Source organism: Bos indicus, chromosome 29, assembly GCF_029378745.1.
Source record: "Bos indicus isolate NIAB-ARS_2022 breed Sahiwal x Tharparkar chromosome 29, NIAB-ARS_B.indTharparkar_mat_pri_1.0, whole genome shotgun sequence".
In the NCBI taxonomy this organism is placed as follows: Eukaryota; Metazoa; Chordata; class Mammalia; order Artiodactyla; family Bovidae; genus Bos; species Bos indicus.
In genome coordinates, this window is record NC_091788.1 from 40043253 (window position 1) to 40056343 (window position 13091).

At 47.7% G+C, this 13091-nt stretch overlaps 1 pseudogene; it reads left to right on the forward strand.

Moving 5' to 3' along the window:
- Window positions 1-1515: 1515 nt before the first annotated feature.
- Window positions 1516-10176, forward strand: LOC109554250 (pregnancy-associated glycoprotein 2-like; annotated as a pseudogene).
- Window positions 10177-13091: the final 2915 nt, after the last annotated feature.

The following is a 13091-nucleotide window of genomic DNA, read 5'->3' on the forward strand; positions in this document are numbered from 1 at the left end:
GCAGTGTCTGGTGATAATGAGCTCAGAACAGGGAGTGACAGACCAGTTGGAACACAGCTGCTATGAGACAGAGGACCTTGGATCTTTCCACCACCCGGGTTCTGTGGGATGAGATCAGATAGTTATAAGACAGAAGTTACCAACTGGGAAGGTTGGAGATTCCTCAGCAGAAACCCACATTGGGCTGATGAATCACCTCTCAAAAAGGAACTCTGGGTGCAATTACATGCCAGGATACTTGGATAAATAGGAAGTACTTAAAATGCTTTGGATGACCTGCCATGGTACTGTCTAGCCTGGGATGATGCCCACAGTTAGAGTCAAATCAAATGACCCATGGGGAAGCTGTCTTTCTCCCCGTGACTCATTAGAAGTGAAGCCAGTTCTATCCCCTCCATGTCCAGAGCAGGAATTCCAGCAGGAAGGATATGATCTCTAGCATGGTTAACTGGAAGACCTAGGTAGGTCTGGTCCTCTGGTAGGCACCATTTTTTTCCCCAGTGCTTCTTCCTTCCCTCCTGGGTCCTGAGCAAGATGTCTACCTCTTGGTTACTGGGTTATGAATTCCTCCTACCTTCCCTTCCAAATATCCCTGCAGTCCCACTTGTGGCTCCCTTCCTACCGAGGCCCTACCCCTCACCTGAAGATGGCACTAAAGAAGGGAAAACCAAGGAGGAAGATGCCCAGTTCATTCTTTCTAATAATGTCCATGTTCCTTCCACCTCCAGGCCCTGACCTGACTCATCAGAGTCTCCAGTTGGATGACATCCACCTTAGCTGGGGGAGGGGCAGGGTGGGATGGGAGTGAGTGGGGAAACAGTGATCATATGACAGGAGAACAGCTGGCCTAATGAGCTCAGGAAGACCACATGAGCTCAGGAATCTCTAGCTTGGCCCCTGGCATTTATTTTTATCACCTTATTAGCATAGGGTCACAAAGAGTCAGACTCAACTGAAGCGACTTAGCACAGCACTCAGCAATAGTGTTTTGTCTCCAAATTGGCAAAAGTCTCCCCATTCTTAGTTCAGTTTGGTTTTTCAGCCAAGCCGCAAGGAAGAGATTACAGTAGAAACTCTGTATTCTGATAATTTTCCAAAGCAACTCCCCTTGGACACTGATGGAGGTAAAGCTTTTATGAAGAGATGGGTATATCTTATCAGATCCATTAGTGACCTAGTGAATAGAGTAGTGAAGTCGCTCAGGCATGTCCGATTCTTTGTGACCCTGTGGACTGTAGCCTACCAGGCTTCTCCGTCCATGGGATTCTCCAGGCAAGAGTACTGGAGTGGGTTACCATTTCCTTCTCCAGGGGATCTTTCTGAACCAGGAATTGAACCTGAGTCTCCTGCATTGGAAGCAGATGCTTTAACCTCTGAGCCACCAGGGAAGCCCCTATTAGTGGCCTAGAGGGGACAGTTTGGGCAGGTCAGAGCATATATAGCCAGGAGCTCCCAGCAACCTCTGCATGCTAAGAACCCAGTTGTTTCTGAGCACTTTGGACCCTTGAAAGAACCATGAAGTGGCTTGGGCTCCTTGGGCTGGTGGCCCTCTCAGAGTGCATAGTCATGTTAGTACGGGGACTGTAAGTAGCATCATCTTTTTCTCTGGGATTTTTTTCCTCTTTCTCTTATTCTTTTACCCATCAGGGTTTAAAGAGAATGTAATCATTCCCTGACAGTCTTACAGTTCAAATTTCACTTATTGATAAGAACCTTGCCATTGGCAGCTGGGGCCCAAGGTTTTTGGGGTAGGCTTGCAGAATTGCACAACTCTGGGGGTGCAGTCACATCATGACATATGTGGAAATGGCACTCCTTGGAATTGCTCAGTGCACAACCTGTGCGACTGGAGGTATGGTCCTGTGGAATAGCATTTCTCTTGCATTTGTTTCTAGCTCTTCTTGTTTCCCTTTCTCCATTTCTGTGTATATGTGTCTGTATCATCATCTCCGTGTCTATCTCTCCATCTCTCTGGATGTCTCTGTGCATGGAGAACTCTCTGATTTCTTTTTTCTATTCTAATTCTTCCTTACTTCTCTAGCTTCTTAATTGCCCTAATTTATTTCCCATCTCCTGGCTTCCTCTCCTACTCCTCTCTTCTGCTTGAGCCCCAGAGAAAGATCAGAAGTACTACTTCTGATCTTTAAATTCTGATCTCTAAATAGCAGTGTGACCACAGCCAAGTCACAAACTCCTTGCATTTCAAATTCCTCCCTTGTAAAAAAGAGGATGATAAACCCACTTCTACCTTATTCCCTGTATTTCTTTGAGAAAGATACAGTAGGATGGCCACAGCTATGGTAAGTCACTGTTGAGACTTCATATATATCAAGAATATTACATCCCTCATTTCACTTAATAACCAAACATTCTATATTGGTGGGGTAGAGATTATTGCATTCTACCTTTTACCACTGGGGAAACTGAAGCTTCAATTGTTCATAAAAATGGAAAATACACTGCCATTACAATACCACGCATGACAGTCATAGTATAACAAACACCTGACTGCTGCCCCTTCTTTGCTTCCATTTCCCCATGCTTGGTGAAAGAATCCTGCTAACAAAGATGAAGACCATGCAAGACACTGTCCCAGAAAAAAAGTGCTGAAAGATCTCCTGGAGAAACACGCTTACAGACTGTCCCACAATTCCACCAATGACCCAAATTCACTTCTCACCCCCTGAAAAACTTGCAGGATGTATTTGGGGAGGATGGTGCTCCACAGCGCCCCCTGGTGCTCTGGTCTAGCACTGAGGTTCACCTGGACTTTTCAGGTGGGATGTTTGGGGCTCCTGCAGGAGGCAGAGACGGTGGGGAACAGGGACCCCATTCCCAGAGGAAAAGACATTCTCATCCTCAAATCTTGGTCTGTGTTTACTGGGACAAACAATGACCAGGTGGAGGTAAACATCCATTTCTGTGTCAAAGTTGTGGCATTAGTTTCAAGGAGACTGTTATTTCTGAACCAAGTGATCCATTGAGTTACAAATGAAGGGTGAGCCATGTCTGATCAAAAGCAAAGCTAACCGCAAATCAACTATGAAACCCCGGGCAGAGGAAGTTCAGCCTTTGCAGATCCAAGAATGACACCATTAAAAAAAAAAAAAAAAGATACTGAACCATGGTGCTAGTGGAGACATAAGAGATGCAGGTTTGATCCCTGGGTTGGGAAGATACCCTGGGCATGGCAACCCACTCCAGTAGTTTTTCCTGAAGAATTTCATGGACAGAGAAGCCTGGCAGGCCATGGTCCATAGAGTTGCAAGGAGTTGGACTTGACTGAATCACCTTAGCACGCATATAGCATGTGATATATAAAAGTCTAATGCTATAGCTATTGATTTGAAAAATGTCTCCTATCTTCTTCCAGAATATGCAGGTCACCCTGAGACATAGGCAAAGAGTAGATAGATGTCAAATGAAAGGGCCACCTGCACAGTATTGACAGGATATGGTCTCAGTTTAGAGAAAGTGGCCCAGGGTGACCCCCAGGAGGACCACCTGGACAAGGCTGTGTTCATGCTGAACATGAGGAGACTGGAGTGTTTCTCAAATGAATGCACTAGTCTGAGCAGAGGCTGTGAGATGGGGGACAGGTGGAGGGGGTGGAGGGTTGGAAAGTGATTTTACAAGACATGGGAAACCCAGCAGGAGGCAGTACTCCAGGAATCAGAGGTGGATTGGTCTGCCCTAACCACCAACCTCCAGCCCCTGTAGTTCACCTACCTTGGAAAAATCACCATTGGAATACCTCCTCAAGAGTTTCAGGTCGTCTTTGACACTGGCTCATCTGACACGTGAGTGGCCTCCATCTACTGTGACAGTCCAGGTTGCTGTAAGTACCACCCCAGCCCCGACCATCCCAGACTCCCCATCCCACCTCCTTCTCCATCCTTGGCACCTGACACACTCATCTCTTTTGTCTCCAGCTGCACTATTTCACTTCAACCTGAATGCATCCAATACCTTCCACCCCTCAAACCAGTCTATCAACCTCATCTACGGCTTTGTGTGGATGACGGGAGTTCTTGGCTATGACACTGTTTGGGTAAGTTAGAAACAAGGAGCTGAGTCAGGACAGGCTTTGAGAGTGACTACTGCTCACAAAACAGACACAGGACCAGATGGCAAAGCCCTTCCTTCTGAAAGTCCCTTAGTGACTGGCTGTCTGCCCCTCAGACCTGTCCCTGGAGAAATAGCACCTCTGTTGACACACAACCTCCCAGAAAGGCCAACGCAGAGAGTGGATTAGGGTGTGGACTTGCAGCTCCTTTGCCCATAAGCAGCTCAAGGTTCATTTTGCTGGAAGCAGGGAGAGAAGGGGAGAAGCACCCACATTTATTCTTAGACTATGCCGGGCACATTCATGGTAATAACTTATTTAATCCTACAACAATCCCACATAGCAGGTACTGTGATTAGCTCCATGATACAGGCAGGTAAGAAAACTGAAGTTCAGAGAGCAAGGACCTTGCCAAAGTCACACATCTGGTAAGCAATGGAGCTGGGCTGGCCAGTCAGGCCAGTCAAGCAGGTGTGGAGTGTTTCAAGAGAGGATAAAACTGATCTGGGGCCACTGGGGGCAGTTCAGGGCTTCAGTTATCCACACAGGGAAATAGGGAGCCACATATGCGGGTGGGGCCTGATAAATGGGTTCTCACTCTGGGGGACCATTGAGAGTCTAGTAAAAACTATGGCCTGTCTCCCCCAAAGTACCTATTTTCCCTCTCTATCTCTCAGTCACTCACTCTCTATCTCTCTCCCTCACACACACACACACACACACACAGGCCCAAACCTCTCCAAAAGTATGTTTCCCAGGCAGAGTTTTCGTAAGAATGATGCCTGTATACAAGAACATTGTATAATGGGCTTCTGTCTTCCGGGGCAGATACAGAACCCACAATACATTACAATGAATGAATGAGGTCCATTTCTGTCATCAGATCACAGTGATGCCAAAGAGAAGGCTACCCTTGTCTCTGTACATTTTGTCCTCAGGTGGGAACCACTGGGTCCTGTCCTGAGTCTTTGGTTGCCCCATCTGTACAGAAGGCATGAGGCCAATTTGACTCACACAGATGGTGTTTACAGGAGTAGTTGGTGTTGGTTAAAATCCACATCCCCACACCAATGGAACCCGAATTCCTGTCCCAGCTGGGTCTAACAGTCTGAAGTCAATGCAGGACATAGTCAGGCCTCAGTTCTTCTCTGCAGTGTTAATGGCATCTCCTCCCAGTCTCACTTTCCAAGCCTTTACATAGGAACACTCTCCTCTCCCACAGATTGGGAACCTTGTCATCGTGAACCAGACATTTGGCCTGAGCAAGGTGTACAACAGACCCGTGGAATCCCAACCTGTTGATGGCATCCTAGGCTTGGGCTACCCTAACTTAGCTGTCAAAGGAAGCGCCCCCATCTTAGACAACCTGAAGAAACAAGGAGTCATTTCTGAGCCTCTCTTTGCCTTCTACTTGAGCACATAAGTCTGAGCTGGACAAGCCGTGTCTCCAAGTTAACTGTAAGATTCTTTCAGCTGCAAGAAAAGTTATAGACAACCTGATCCAGAATATTCCTGAGAGATAGTCTATGCAAGGAGAAATGCTGCCCTAGGGACCCACCTGGCCCCATCACTTGTTTTTGCCAAGAAAATTTTTTTGGAACACAGCTATGCTCGTGGGCTCAAGGGGAGCAGTTTGGTCCAGAAGGGCTCGGGGAAGAGGAAGAGCAATAGGAGGTGTCAGGAAATGGGTTGGAGAAACAGGTAACTCGGTTTGCTGGTGGATTTGATATGGAAGATAGGTGAAAGATGGTGAGAATGTTCCCTTCAACTAACAGTTCACCAGGAGCCCAGACCAGTGACTGAATTTTCATGGAGTCAGTGCAAAATAAACATGTGGGACCCCTTGTTCAAAACATACTAGGAATTTCAAGGCAGGGAGAGCAGAGGTGGGGCCCTGCTGAGTACAGGGCTTCATAGACAGCATAGGTCACAGGCAGGTGAAGCCAAACCTAGTTGACCCTGAACCCGAGTCCTTACCACCCTGGGGCCTTGGTCTTTCTGAAAAATGACAGGCAAAACAAGGAGGGGTGCTAGACCCCTCCAGCATGGTTCCTCTGAGGGTATCTGTAAGAACTCAGGTCACTGGAGGGGACCAGGCCCTCTTCAGAAGGCTGGTGGTCAAAGCCAAGTTGCTCAGATTCCAACCTCTTCAGTGGCACTCATTAGATGGTGACAGACCTGAGTCAGGTACTCAATCCCTCTGAGCCTCGATTTCTGCATCTGTAAATGGGGACCACAGTAGTGCCTCTGATGGGTGGGTAAGCACAGCCCTCAAATAGTTCCTGGTGTTACTGTCCTCATGGTGCTCCCCTCTTTCCTTCTCTCGACAGCCAGAAAGAGAATGGCAGCGTGGTGATGTTTGGCGGGGTGGACCACTCCCACCACAAGGGAGAGCTCAACTGGATACCAGTGTCATGAGCCGGCTTCTGGCAGATAGCCATGGAGCGGTAAGCCTCTCCCTCTGAGGACCACCCCAAGTGATGCTCCCACATGTGCACAAGGACACAGGCAGACACACACAAGTGCACGCACAGACACAGTCACACACAGACATACACACCCAGAAAGACACATAAAAACACATATGGAAACACATTTAAATACACACATGTAAACACACAGAGGCACACAGATACACACAAACAGACACACACACACACACACACACACACAGAGGGAGACGTATAGACACACCCACAAACAAGCAAACACAGATACGGACACCATCCACGGGTTTAAAATCACCCCAGGCCTCCTGACCAGGCCTCTGGCCAGGGTCCTGAAAGGGTCCAGACAGGCCTGTGCAGCTGGGGGAGGCGGGAGGGGAGCACCTGCTGTGCTATGAGGTGGGGAGCAGGGTTTAGGACCCTATACTGTGATGAAAAGCTGATCAGGGAGAATCTCACCAGTCTGAACAGGGTTGTGTTAAGATGTCCAAATGACCAGGGCTACCTGGGAGGGCGGTACTTCTTAGCACACAGAACTGCCACTTGAAAAACAGAGCACGTCCTAGACAAACTGAGAAACCTGGCCTCCTCAGAAAGAAGCTCCACAGCAGTGGAGACAGGTTGGTTTCAGTGGGGAGAGGCTGTGACAGAGAGAATCAGGAAGCTGGGATCCAGGTGTGGCCTGAGAACAATGGGCAATAATCAATGGCATTCTGTGTGATACCCTCAGACACAGCTGATGTGCCCTTTTGCATCCCATGAGCTAACTTGGGCATCCTCTAACCACAGCCTCAGTCTGAGCCAGGTGGGGTGTTGCTAGGAGACAACATCTCCTGGGGAGCCTGTATCTCCCCCACCCCCTCTCTGAACATCTGCTTCCCCAGAGAACCTCCATCTTCTCTGTGTGGGTTGAACTATTAATGGTCAACACCAGATACAGGTTTTTGACTGTTCCTCATTCATTTCTTAATTCATTCATTCAAAAAAAAAAATGCATCGTGCATCTGCTGTGCTCTGAGAGGCACTGGGGTCAAACTTGCCCTCTCATCTAGTAAAGCAGTCATACATGAAACAAGTCACATACATAGTGAATTACCACTTTGTTACTTGCTAGATACAAGGAAGGGTCTACAAAGAGTGAGCAAGACAGGAACCTGATCTAGTCTGGTGGGAAGACTCCCTGACAAAGTGACAATTAAGCCTAAACCTGGAAGATGAGGACAAATTAACGCAACAAAGGGTATGGTGGTTGTGTGGGAAGGGCAATGGTACATGCCCAGGCCCTGAGGCATGAAAGACCTTGGTGCATCAAGAAGTGCAAGGAAGTCAAAGAAGGTGACATGATCAGAGCAAAGGGAAACAGACTCAGGGAGAGAGCTGAAGCCCTGACTATTCAGGAGACATTCAGGGAGGCAGCAGTTGTAGGGGAGGCTACATAGTGGCCCTGGTGCCCGCTTTGTCCCACTGTCTCCCAGCATCTCCATGAACGGGACGGTGATTGGTTGTTCCTGTGGATGTCAGGCCATTGTGGACACCAGGACGACGATGCTGATTGGCCCAAGTAACATGGTCGCCAAAATCTGGAGGTTCATTCACCCCAGGCTCAGTGGGAAACCCGAGGTGAAGGGTCATGCCACAGGGTCCCTCTCTGGCTCTCCACACCCCAAGGATCAGCTGAAGCCAATCTCTCTCCCTATTCCTCTAACAGATTCAGGTTCCATGTGATGTCATCAGTAAGTTGCCTCCTATCATCTTCACCATCAATGGAATTGACTACCCTGTGCTTACATCCAGAAGGTGAGGGGCCAATCCTGGGGGCTGGTTCTCAGATGTGGAACTTGCAGGAACCCCTGGGCTGCTGCTGGGAGGAGGGCAGCCTCTGCAGGCCAAGCCACGCCATTGCAGATGCTGCTGAGCCCCTGTGGTTGGGCCACTGCCTCCCACAAAATCATCCACTTGAGCATAATGGACAGTCGGGGACATCCATCCTCCTGATATAAATGTGGAGACACTACCCCATCCAGGCCTGGCGAGGGGCACAAGGAGAGGGGAACACTAAGGGCCTCTGCCCTCAGAGACCTCCAATGCAACCAGAACCCTCAGATGCATGAACAAGGAAAGTCGGCTCTAGCAATCCCTGAAATAGGACATGTGACAAAGGCAGGGGAGTGACTGAGGACAGTCCCAGTGTGCTGTCCCACCCTAGTCTCCCTTTCCTTCTCAAAAGTGTCCTGGTTTAGATGATAAATTATATAGTTACCCCGGTCCTTGCTACAACTTCCCCTTGCTAAGCCCCAGGGCCTCCTCTTGAGTTGGGGTACCAACCCCTCTGTGGGGAGGTTGGATGCTAAGGTGAATAAAGCATGCACAGTGACTGCTCAGCCCCGGCACAGGGTGGAGGCTTCACGTCAGCTCCCTGCGGGAGTTCAGAGCAGACTAATGGGCCAAAGAAGGCTTTGAGGAAGAGAGGGCATTTCAGGAATTCTAAAGCCCCAGCATCATGGAGGCATGAGGAGGCCCACTTGGGTACAGGCAAATCTACATTGATTCCATGCAAATGTACCCTCCCCTTGAGGGATCTGCAAAGGAGTGCTGGGTCAGATTAGTGGATGCGGGCTACCCCAGGGGAGTACCATAGTAAGTCATCCAGCCCAGCCTGGAGTGGCCAGGGCGGCTTCCTAGAGGCCTGAGCATGGTACAAAGAACCAGGTGTGGGCACTGCTATTGAAAATGGAGAGCCAACAATGACCTCCTCTGAGGCACCGGTGTAGCTCTGCCCAGTGTGATGTGGCAGCCTGGATGGGAGGGCATTTGGGAGGAGAATGGATATCTGCATGTGTATGGCTGAGTCCCTTTTGCTGTCCACTGGAAACTATCACAGTATTGTTAATCGACTATACTGCCATACAGAATAAAAATTTTAAAAAGAAAACACAGGTTATGGGGAAGGGGGAAAAGAACAGGCATTCTCTCCAGAGAAGACAAAGAGCAGGGGTGGGAAGGAACGAAGCAGTAGAGTATGAGGGGAATTACCAGCCATTTTTGTTCTTTTTTTTTTCTCACAAATTTTATTGATTTACAAAATACAGTTGATTTACAATGTTATGTTAATTTTTGTTATGCAGCAAATTCACTCAGTTACATGTATATATTTACATTTTTTCCATATTCTTATCCACTATGGTTTATCATAGGATACTGAATATAGCTCCTTGTGCTATACAGTAATACTTTGTTGTTTATCCATCCTCTGTATATTAGTTTGCATTTGTTGATCCAAAGCCCCAATTCTCCCCTCCTTCTGTCCCTTCCCTTATGAAAACCACTCTACCTGAGCCCTCTTGTTGTGGGATGGGCCCCCATTTCTGCACCTGCAGAGAGCTGTGGAAAGACCCACTTGATTCTCAACAAAGAAGGGAAATAAAAGCAAGAAACTGCCAGCTCTGGATGTCGAAGGCAGTGACAGGAAAGGGCTCAGGCTGACTGGTGTGTATTTCTGCCTCCCCCAGATTTATGAGAACCTCTGCATTAGCAGCTTTGCAGGAGGCTCAGAAGGCTTTAAAGGGCCAGAGACCTGGGTCCCTGGGTGATGTCTTCCTGAGGTTGTATTTCTCTATTTTCGATCGGAAAAACAACAGGGTTGGCCTGGCTCCTGCAGTGTAAATGATGAGCTGCTTTAGGAGTCAATCAGGCCCACTCCAAACACACACTCACTCACACCAAGGGCACTCTGGCCCAAGGGAATAGGTGATGAGACTGTGTTTGTTGCTCTGCAAAATCCTATTCTCAGTTAAAAGTAAAGGATTTCATCTCAATGGGGCTGATACGAATGGATACCTCTCTTTGGGGTCGAGAAGGTGCATCATAACCAGGAACAACCTAGAATCAAGTCTCAACCACAAGTGAGAGGAGCCGAATTCCAACTGGCTTCAAGGAAAGAGGAGACTTATTGGAAGGACCCTGGGGATCTGGGACACAGGAACTAGAGTAAATCCAAAGATCGGTGATTGGATCCAAGAAATCAGAAGCCATCAAGCTCACTCTTTCTCTCCCTCGTTCTTTCCATTCTTTCATCTTTGATAATCTAAGCCGGAAAACTTTTTTCCCTCAGACTACTACACCTAGTGAGGGAGTCTGAAGGTGCCTACCACAGGGTTCTGTATCCATAAAGTATCTAACCCAGAAGGAAAGAAGTTCTGAAAAATCTGGTTACCACAGAGGTCTCTGATTGGTCCACCTCAGGTCATATATCCAGGCTGGACCAACCAGCCTGGCAGGGCAAGTGGTACTATGGCTTTACTTGATCACGTGGCCCTGTCCCGCCCCCATTGCCTCACCCCCTCACCCCACGTTGGGTAGAGAGGAGAAAGACATTATTTGGGGACTTATGCTTTGGGTTTGCACTTTGGCTCCTCAGCTCTTTGCCTGTGTGACCTTGATCATGTCCCATAACCTCAGTTTCCTAATCCAGAAAATGGGTGTTGTGATGAATCCCCACCTGGGGATTGCATGTGTGCCTGGGATTGGCAAGTGGCCTGGGTGAGCAGGCCAAATATTAATTATTCTGCCTCCTGGGGGACAATCTGATGATTTCAGGGGACTCCTGACACCCACGGGGCTTAGTACTGAGTCAAGCAAATAACTGCTACTTCTGAACCATAACAGGGAATTCTGACTGAGCCAGGGCTTCTGTTTTCCTGGTTCCACAAGGAGCTAAAGCACAGGCTGATTACTCCCCTCCTCATCCTTACCAGCCAACCTGTCCTTGCCAACTACTTCAAGCCTGAAATCACACTGCAAAGAGAATTGTAAAGGCCTTTGGTTTCTTCTCAGTTTCCCACATCTCCTAGGGTAGCACAAGAAGCTGTTACCATGGCAGCCTGCACAGTTCAATCTCTGAGTGTTATATGGAACTGGACCCATTTCTCCCCTTGTGACAAAAACATCTGCGGTTGTCTTAGAAATCTTTCTAAGCTTTCTGTTTAATGAGGAAATATATGTTGACCTGATCAAGTTTCTCTTCCCAGGATAATTCCAGCCACACAGTCAAGTACCCAGACATTCAGTTGCCTAACTTCCCACAGATCAGATCAGATCAGATCAGGCACTCAGTCGTGTCCGACTCTTTGCGACCCCATGAATCGCAGCACACCAGGCCTCCCTGTCCATCACCAACTCCCGGAGTTCACTCAGACTCACGTCCATCAAGTCAGTGGTGCCTCATTCTCTGTCATCCCCTTCTCCTCTTGCCCCCAATCCCTCCCAGCATCAGAGTCTTTTCCAATGAGTCAACTCTTCGCATCAGGTGGCCAAAGTACTGGAGTTTCAGCTTCAGCATCATTCCTTCCAAAGAAATCCCAGGGCTGATCTCCTTCAGAATGGACTGGTTGGATCTCCTTGCAGTCCAAGAGACTCTCAAGAGTCTTCTCCAACACCACAGTTCCCACAGCATATGCCAAAAGCAAACCACCCATCATGCACTTCTCACTTGGCCCAAAGCACTATTGAATTGACCTGCCTAAACAATCCCAAAAGTTGGCATGTGTGCCCCAGAAAAGAGACTTTCTTAGGTTTCTTTCTATGGATATTCTGGAGTTGGGATTAGAATTGAAGATGCCTTCATGGCCCCTGGTGCTTAATAGTTAAAACAGTGTGAAAGGCAGTGGAAACAGTTCAGGGCTTGAGAGTCTAATATTCTTCATTTAAATCCCAGCTATGTGACCTTGGGCAAATTATTCAGCCTCTGAATTCTTTTCTTCTTGGTAACAAGGAACTAACTCTACCAACCTCATCGGGTGGTTGTAAGAGTTTAACAAGAAATAAACATGAAAGTTTCTGGAGGTGCTAGAAAAATCACTAGACCAGCACTAGATAGCACTAACTCATGCACTCTCACAGGTTTTGAAAATCTATTATTGTAAAATGCTGCCTGACAACCCTGAACTCTGAGAGAACAGGTCCTAGAAGACAGCAAAGGATGTGGCTTTCTTTTTTTTTTTTTTTTAAGTATTTCATGTCCCGCCCCCCCCCCCTTTTTTTTTGGTACATATACACAATGGAGTATTACTCAGTCATTAAAAAGAATACATTTGAATCAGTTCTAATGAGGTGGATGAAACTGGAGCCTATTATACAGAGTGAAGTAAGCCAGAAAGAAAAACACCAATACAGTATACTAACGGTTGTGGCTTTCTGAAACAGGCTCCAGACCAATCTGAACAAAGTTCCACAAACATAAGGGGGACCAAGGTGCCTGGTACAGTTCGAATAACAATGGTAAGTTAACAACAGAAGTTGTTATCAAGTTAAAGTTAAAGCTGACTTCCCTACATTTACTTTTGTCCACATTCTGCTCTGAAAATTCACCAGAAAGTTAGTCCCTTTTTTGTGAAAAACTTTTAGACTTGAAGGTTGGTCTTTATGCCCCCACCAAAATCTTGATTCTCCAGTGTAGACAAGCCTCCAAAATATCTGCCCACATTCCCACTTCCCAGCCAGATGGAGGTTTGGAAGCTAGTGGTCATGACCTCTTCATTCAGTGTCCAAATTCTTCCCCACCCGGTTTCTAGAGCTTCCAG